This window comes from Terrapene carolina, unplaced genomic scaffold (genome assembly GCF_002925995.2).
Source record: "Terrapene carolina triunguis isolate 2854851 unplaced genomic scaffold, T_m_triunguis-2.0 Scaffold523, whole genome shotgun sequence".
Taxonomy (NCBI): domain Eukaryota; kingdom Metazoa; phylum Chordata; order Testudines; family Emydidae; genus Terrapene; species Terrapene triunguis.
In genome coordinates, this window is record NW_020664874.1 from 445,296 (window position 1) to 454,582 (window position 9,287).

Sequence of the window (9,287 nt, forward strand, 5' to 3'; positions counted from 1 at the left end):
CCCCGGACGGGGATTTGAATCCCCAAAAGCCGGACATGTCCGGGAAAATCCGGATGTATGGTAACCCTATCCAACCCTAGACGGGACCAGTCCAGTGGCCCACGTGGTGGCATCTCAGAGCCCTGCGCTGCGCGGCACAGCCGCCCTCTGCCGAGTTAAAGGGCTAGGGCTGGCCAGACCGGTTCGGCTAGAGCGAGGAGTGGCTCAGAGGGAGCTGGAAGGCTCTCGGGCTCGGAACAGCATGTTCGGGCAAGCTCCCCTCCCCCTGCAGCGGGTGCTAGCTCTCCCCAGGAGACAGTCTCTAGCTCTGTCGGCCCCGGGCACCTCTGCTGACTCTGCCAACGGCCCCAGCCGTCCTGGTGTTTGTGTGACGTGGACACCTGAGCAGGGAGTCGACGGAGATTTAACAACCCTGCTTTGCCCATGCCTAGCACCCCCCTCCAGCGACCCCCGAGTGCTCCTGCCCCCCTGCAAGGCACACACGCCAGCCCTGCCCGCTTTGGGCTGAGAGCAGGCGGACAGAAGCCCCCCACTGGCCCATGCAGCAGTGAAATCAGACGTGGCGCTTCCCACCAGGCTTGTGTTTCACAAACAATCATGTTGGCTCCCTCCCAGTACCAAGCCTCTTTGTGAGTCAGGACCCCACCCCGCCCTGTGACTCAGGGCTATATAATCCAGCAACCTGCAGCGACTGAACGCATCAGATTCTGCAGCCCCAGCACATTTCCCTGCAGCAGAGCCTGCTTTGGCAATGGTGTGAGCGAGGCCCTGCCATGCCCCACTCAGCAGCAGCAAGCGCCCGAGCGGTATGACTTAATGAACAGTTACAGAACGGGGCGAGGCCCTGAGTTTGGACCCCGGCTAGGGGTGACGATATCCTTCCAACAACCGCGGAAGCTGTGGAGTGAGTCCAGGAGTTCCCCAGGGCTAAATTCTTAGAGCTGAGTCAATGAAAATTACACCCAGGGAACCAGGGGCAGAACTGTTCCCTTAGAACAATTGCGAGGTCCCAGGTAGCTCATCCGGAGAAACCAAGCTTAATCCTGAATAAGGTCGACGAGTGACTGAAGAGGAGAAAGCTGTGATCGGCTGGAGAGTGATTCGCAAGCAAAAAAGAGGTGAAATCCAGCAAATAAATTATTCTGTTCGCACCTCCTTGGGATGAAGAGGTCAATAGCATCGCACGCCGACAGGTGGGGAAACTGAGGCACAGAGCGGCAAACTGACTCACCCAAAGTTACAACCAGAGGTGGGTTAGAAGTCTAGAGTTCCTGGCTCCCACTCCTGTGCTCAGGCCACTCCTTGCACCCCAGGTGCCTGAGCCAAACCCTATTCAGGTCAAGGAAAGGGCCCCATTGACTTCAGGGAGCTTTGGAGCGGGCCCTTGGCGAGGAATTTAGGCCTGACTGCTTTGTGGATGGGTGACCCACTAGGCAGCGGGAAGGCCGTAAGGCTGGGGAGTGAGTGGAGGAGAGAAGGGTGCGTTAAGGTTCTGTGACGCAGGATGGGACAGAGGTCCTGCATGGAGCAAACCCTGTGACGCTCTGGCCAGGAATTGCCAGGCAGGTTGGTTGGGGGCATATGGCCAATGGGGCTGCTGGCATCCAGGAGGCCTGCCAAGGACTGCAGGAGAAAATGAGTCGGGAGGAGCTTCAAGCAGGACAGGACAGCTGGGAGGGAGCCGCCTTTTGGAAGCAGAGATGGTGGAGGGGTGAGGAGCAGGGACAGAGCCCTCCGCGTTCCCAGGACAGAGCCATAGTCTGACACAGTCCAGAGACCAGAACCCAGCAGCTACGGCTGGAGGGCCCAGGGAGCAGCAGCAGCTGCTGCGGTGGCGTTTAGCCTGACCTCAATACGCAGCAAGGATGCCCAATCTCACCCGCTCAGAAATGCGAGGCTGCAAGCCAGCAGCAAAACACAGCCACTTTGGGAGACAGGCAATGCTCCTTCTCTGGGTAACGATGCCCCCTTGTGGAGGTGGGAGCACTGGCGATCCCTGGGGCTTATTGCAATAGAGTATTCCGCTGTTCCAGACACTCAGTGCATGGGCAGCGCGCAGAGTCACCGAATGCCACAGAAAGGAACCATCAGAAGCTATCCGTGGGAAAGAAAAACCTCGACTCAGCCAATCAACGTGGGTTGCTGGAAACCAGATCTTGTCAAGTGAACTTGATGCCTTTTTTTGCTATTCACCATCACTGACAATGCTTAAATCAAAATTGGAGTGTAACAGGGTCCTCAGTGGGCTGGATGGACTAGTGGTTAGTGTCCACTCAGTCATGGGGCAGTGGAAAGGGGACCCAGTTCCACCAGGCTCCGACCTGGGGCCCTAGGAGGGTCGGCAGCATTAGACCTCTGGGGGAAGGACCCTCTGAGTTACCCTCCCTGGGTCACTTCCTATCGCTGCTTCCCTCGGCTTCTGGCCCCAGAAAAGGAAACCAAACGGTCAGCCCCAGCCGGGCTCAGCACGCAGTCCTGGTACTTCAGGGAGGCGTCTCTCCTCTGTTTTGGCAGGAGCCTGCAGGGTCGGTCTGGTCTCCTCTCCAGCAGTGGTGCAAGTGGAATCCATTTCTTACCAGTACGGGGGAGGCCTGACCAGACCCTCTGTATGACTCCTCCCCACCCCACCCCCAGCCCAGGGCCTCCACACTCTCCCCATCCCCTCCCCATGATCCACCCCCCTTACCTGGGGAGGGGGAGGGGCTCTGTCCTCCTCCCGCTGCGCTTTTGGAACCGCAGCAGGGAAAGGAGCAGAACGTGGGGCCACCGGGCGGCCCCACACCCGCAGCTCCTCCGGTGCGGCTGTACCGCCCCTGCCCTTCCACGCAGGGTCTCCTCCGTCTGTACAGCAGCAGCCCCGCCGGAGGACAGGCTGGTGGGGGCAGGGCTGGGGGTGGTACAGCAGCCGCGCCAGAGGAGCTGCCGGCATGGGGCCGCCCGGTGCCCCCACGTTCCGTTTCTTTCCCCGCTGTGGTTCCCGGGAGAGCCCCCTGGAACCGGCGGGGCTGGCTGCTGTAGAGACGGAGGAGATCCTGCGTGGAAGGGTTGAGGGTGGTACAGCCGCGCCAGAGGAGCTGTCGGCCTGGGGCTGCCCAGTGGCCCCACGTTCTGCTGCTCCTCTTTCCAGTACGCCGCACCAGCTATAAATATCTTGCTGGTATGGAGGGGTGGGGTGGGGTGTACCAGACCGGACCGGACCACCCTACTTGCACTGCTGCTCTCCAGCCTTCTGGGCTGGGCTGCTCCCTTTTCTATCCTGTCTCCAGCTGGACCAGGCTCTGCGGGGTTGGAGAGGCAGGGCTAGCTGGGCCCAGTGCTGTCCTTTAACCCCTTCCGGCCCAGTGTGGAGTTTGTATACCCCACCACACAGAGGTTCTTCTAAAAACTCTGCTCTGGGGATTATTGTGGGGCAGGTCTCTTGCCTGTGCTATGCAGGGGGTCAGACAGTCTAGATCAGTGGTTCCCAAACTGGGGTATGTGAACCCCTGGGGGTTCATGAAATGTTACAGGGGGTTCTTGGGAAAAAATTCCCTAATGACGGACAGAGCTATCCCTAGGGACCCCGGGCAGCACGGGACCAGCAGCCCCTGGACTTCCAAGAGCTAAGCGGATCAAAGCAAGCCTATCTATCACACTGAGGAGAGTTAAACTTCAAGACTCCTTATAAGACATGGAAAGGGAGGTGGATTTTTTTTTTGCTGTTTTTAAAATGAAATAGGCAGCTAGGATTGGTTTTAAAATGATTATGAAGAACAAGTTTAAGCTTTGTTGTAACGTGCGTTGTTTGCCTGGGCTGCTCAAGACTGAATGCTTGTGTAGGAGGAACTCTTTGAGTTGGCTTCTTAAATCCCTTCCTGCTGTTTCACACCTGATACTCCTTGATGAAACATAGGAGCCTTGTCATATAACAGGCTTATTCAAAGTGATACAAGCTACGAAAGTGAGATCTTGGCAGAGTGTTGCCATTTTCATAATGTAATAAAAATACTGTAATGATAATAATTAATAATAAATACTGTAGTGTGTAATAAACATGTCATAAAAACAAAATGTATATTTCCAAGATCACTGCTTTTATAATTTATATTCAGGTTAAGGAGAAAATCCCTGGAAATATTCGTTTTTAGGAGGGGATTCGTGAGACTTGACATTTTAGTGAAAGGGGTTCACAGGTTGTTAACGTTTGGGAGCCACTGCTCTAGATGATCACAGTGATCCCTTCTGGCCTGGGAGCCTGGGAATCTGAGCGCTGGGTTGCTGACGGTAAGAGCGTGGCTGGAATGTACTTAGGTGTGTCTACACCGGAGCTGGACGGTGTCATGTCCAGCTCAGGAAGACACACCCAGCCGGGCTAGTGCTGCTGGATCTTGCACGCTACACCCAGCAGTGCAGCCACACGGGAGGGGAGGGGCTAGCGCCTGGGTACGTCCCTAGTGTTTTGGGCAGAGACGTACTCAAAGTGGCGGGATATGGCCTAGCTCAGGAGAGGCTGCCAAGGACGCCCAACTCCCCCGGCCTCCCTTCTGGGGTGGCCAGTGTAACCATTGCAGAGGAGTGCCCGCTGCAGCACCCTGGATCCCATCCAGCAGTCACCTGGCACCAGGGCAGAGCAGGAATGTAACAGGCCTCTGGCCTGCCATGCCCAGGAGGCTGTGAGCTGCCTTCTGCATCTGCCGAAGCGCCCGGCTTTAGGCCTGAGCCCTGCAGGGGCCTGGCCCAGAGGAAACAAAAGCCTGGATGACTTTGCGGAGGCCTGTCTTGATAGTCACAGGACATGGACTCAGACAGCTTGTGTCCAGGGGCAGTGCAGGGCGTGGGGAGGGGCGTGCTTAGCATTGCTTCAGCCACCCTCCTCAGAAGGGAGCTTGGTCGGTGGGGCACAGATAGCTGCTGGTTCCTCCCTGTGCCAGCCTAGGCCTGCAGCCGCATCCCAGGGCTGCTCGGGTCGGCTCAGCGCTGGGCTGAGGCAATGTTCAGCGGGAGGCAGATGAAGTCAGATCTCAGCTCTGCCAGTTAGACAGCACCACCCGGGCCTGCCTCCAGACCCTGGGGACAGGGGCTGTGACCTGTAAAGCAGCATGTAGGCAGGCGGGGGGAGGGGGCCGCAGTAAGAGACTAGAGCAGCTAAGCAGGGAGGGGCAGGGCTGCGGAGGACCAAGACGGGGAAGCTGGTAGGACGGCCCACGCCACGGGCTGCACCGGGACCCCCAGAACGAAAAGCACGAGCAGCTGGAGCTGGGGCTGTAACAGACGCGTGTGGCCTGTGGCTCGAGCACCGAGGGGACACGCTGAGCCATGGGGTGACACCCGCACGCCATGCGCTGCTTTCAGCTGTGTGAAAACCTCTGCCGCACTGCGAGCTCCTAGAGTTCAAGGCCAGAAGGACCCGTTGTGCTCATCTGGTCTGAGCTCGGCACAGGCGGGAGCCTTGATATGGAATTAACGCCGCAGCAAAGGTCTCTGTGCTGGACTCCGCAGGGGAAAGAGCTGAAGCAGGGAGCCCCCAACATGGGCGCTAGACAGGAGCACCGGAAGCTCCCTAAAAGGTCCCCTCTTTCCCCTGAGGCCCTACCCCCACTCCGCCCCTTCCTCCTGAACCCTGGCCCTCGCTCTGCCTCTGCTCTGCCGCCCCGTCACTCCTCTCCACCCCCTCGCTCACCCTCAAGGCAAGTAAAAAGTGGGAGGGCAAAGACACACACACACACCCCGTTCTGGCGCCCCTGGTGCTACTGCGGTTCCTCTTCCTCCGTGCAGACACTGTGGGTCCCCACACCCAGTGCCGCTCTGACCACTGGTGGAGGTGACGGGTAAGTGGCCGTGCTCTGCCAGCCGGCTGTGACCGGGCAGTGGGGTGGAGGCAGCCCTGTTCCCTGTGCAGCGTCTACCTGGTGTCGTGAAGCAGGCAGCAGGTTTCAGGTCACGCAGCAGTTGCAGGGCCAAGCTGGTCTCGTCGGTCAGGGGAGAGCCGCTGGCTTTCGGGGCGGATGAGCTCGCCCAGCCTTGCTGCAGGGTTGAGCCATGTTTCCCTGATGCAGCAGGGCTGCCGAGGCAGGACACCAGCCTGGATGGAGCAGCGGCCTGATCGGATGTGGCAAAACCCATGGGGCTCTGAGGAAGATGGGGAACCAGTCACCTGTCCATTCGAAGGGACATGTAGGGAGGTACCTGGTCCGGCCTCTTGCCCTGCTGACTGGTGTCATTGGACAGACTAGGGACACCCCGGATTGGTCCCCAGGGTCTCCCCATCCCCACCCCATTGCTGTGTGTGGCACCAGCTCCTGCCTCACAACAGGCCCGTTACTCTTGCCATGATGGTATTTTCCCCTGGTCCCACAGTCCTTGGCGGAGTTCGTACTGCGGCCTTCCTCCCGTGGGCGACCTCAGCCCCGTCCTCCAGGGAACTATCCCCAGTGCCTGGTGTCTGATGGGCTGAATTGATGAACGCCCTGAGGAGAGAGAGGCGGACGGAGAGTCTCTGCTGTATCCAGACAGGCGTGGAACCAGCCAAGTGTGTGCCCCTCACGCTCCATCTGCCCCGGCAGCCATACTGCAGGAGCCACAAAGTCAGGGCTTAATTTGTAATGAAAGAGGTGCCGGGACTACGAACTGCCAGGCCCAGAGGTGCCGGGCTCTGAACCGCCAGGCTCGGAGGTGCCGGGGCTACGAACTGCCAGGCCCAGAGGTGCCAGGGCTACGAACTGCCAGGCCCAGAGGTGCCGGGGCTCTGAACTGCCAGACCCGGAGGTGCTGGGGCTCTGAACTGCCAGGCCCGGAGGCGCTAGGGCTCTGAACTTCCAGGCCCGGACGTGCTGGGACTCGGCCCTGGCACCACGTAAGCACTATGCAAGAGAAAGCAATAATCGACCACCTGAGCGTTAGCCCTGGCTGTCACTCCAGGAGAAGCAGCAGCCGAGACAGTCGCCTTACACCACTTGCTGCTGCATCCAGCCAATGCTAACAGGATCCCAGCCGGCAGGTCCTGCCCTGTAGGGCTGTTCCCACCTCGGACTCAGCCTGTCTACACTACGGGCCCTACCATGGCACAGCCGCGGGGCCCATGGTATAGACACTTCCTATATTGACGGAAGGAGGTTTTCCGCTGCCGAAGGACCTCCGCCTCCCCAGGCAGGGGTTAGGTCGGCCTAACCACAGCACTCGGGGGGTGCATTTTCCATACCCCTAAGCGATGTAGCTTGGTCAGTCTACATTTGATGTGTAGCCCTGGCTCTGGCTGGCAGGGACTCCCAGCACAGACCCCCAGAGGCCCAGCATGGCTCTGGGTGACCCTGGAGCCTGCAAGGGGAGGATCCTTCTTGGACCCTTTCGCCATCTCAATCACTTTGTGCTTCAGTGTCACTCACAGGCCAAACCCAACCAAGCCCTGAGGCTTCTCCAAGCAATCTGGGCCCCGGATCCTGCAGGGACTAGCTCCCTCCAGAGAACTCCGGGCTCCTCCGGATCTGCCCAGAGCTGGAAGCCCATCAAAACCGCCCTCATGGTGACCCAGCCCAGAGTCTCCGAACCTCCATGGGGCTGGCTGAAGTTTGGAGGGAGGCGGAAGGGGAACGACCGGTTTGCTCAGCACTGGCACAGACACACAACTGCTTCTCACTGCACGAATGGGACATCTCCAGCCAAACCTTCCACGTCCCCCTCCTCCCGTCTCTTTTATCTGCCTGGGGTGGGGCCTGTGATGAGGGATTTGGGGTGTGGGAGGGAGCTCCAGGCTGGGTCAGGGTGTTGGGGTGCAGGAGGGGGTTTGAGGTGCGGACTCCGGACAGAGCTTACCTCGGGTGGCTCCCGGAAACGGCTGGCTCGTTCCTCTCCGGCTCCTATGCGGAGGCTCAGCCAGACAGCTCCACGCGTTACACCTGTCCGTAGGCACCATCTCCGCAGCTCCCATTGGCCGTGGTACCCATGGTGCTGACTAGAGTGGCCAGGGTCCTTTTTCAACTGGACGCCTGGCAACCCTAGCTTGGGGTAAAGTGCAGTGATGTGAAGGAGAGAGAAAAGGGAGGGCAGATGAGTCTAATTCACAGAGCACCTCTGCCCCATGCAAGTGTCATTCAGCCCTTCCCACTCTGCTCGGGTCACGGCTGGAGTTTGCTCTTCTTCTCAACAGTCGTCTGTTGCAGGCCGCGGCTCGGCTCAGCAGCACCGCCAGCCTCCAGCCCTTTGGCATCGAGGTGCCTGTTGGCATGTGGATGCCCGTACGCTAAGCTCTGGCCTGAGGCCCCCAACCCAGCTCATTTCACGTAGCTTCCGCTCCCCCATGCATGGCCTGCAAGCATCCTTTAGCTTCCGGGCTCCTTGTTCTTGTGCTGCAGGTGTGGGGTGTGCGGGGGCCTCTGTGACTTATAACCGGAGGCTGATGGCCAGGGCTGGGGACTCCTTCGACAGGCCCATCCCTAGGGGAGCACCTGGCTCCCCAGGCCCGCCAGCCCTCGTCTTGTGCTGCGCTGACACCTGCTGGTGAGATGCCGTCACTACACTGACACCCAGGTCACTTCCATGGTCCCTGGTTCCTTTGAGGTCTCTAACGCAGGAGTCACCTGCAGCCCGGCGGGCCGGGATGCCGCACATAATAGGTGGCCAGACAGGAGCTGATGCTGCTTGCTTTGCTTTACCACCATGAATCAACCCTCACAACCCCTCAGTGGAATTAGCCCCACTTTACAGAGAAACAGAGTCGGAAGAAACCCGAGTTGGAGCGTGAGCTGGGGGTGACAGACTGCGGATCAGGCTGTGTCAATCTGTGAACTTTGTGGACGCCTTTTCAGGGGTTTGTCTGTGTATTGTATCCTTCATTGTGGGTGAGAGAATCCATTGGGTAGGAGGGGCCTGGCACCCAGCAGAATGACTATGTCTGAGACACTGGCACAGAGCAGGGTTATCAGCTCGGATTGTCTCTCCACTACAGCACCGTGCCAGCTGGCCCATCCAAAGCACTTGGGGCCAGCCTGTGCTCCTGCCTGCTGCGCCAGGGCCCATCCAAGGTGCTCGGTCGTGCCGGCCTGCAGCACTGGGACCTGCCCTCTGTTCCTAGGGAGGCAAGGCGGGATAGGCGACTCAGCTAAGTTAGCGTGCACGTGACGTGACAACTGAGCGAGGCAGCAAAGGTATCTGTTAAAAGCATCTTGGTTCCAATCCTGGGGTTGGCCTGATTCCACCAAAATGCCAGGCTGTGGGGAAAGCTTCTCCTCTCCTGACAGCTACCACTAATGTATCCTGGTGGCAGGGTGTGACGAACTGAGACTGTTCTTAAAGTAGTCTGTGAATGCTGACAG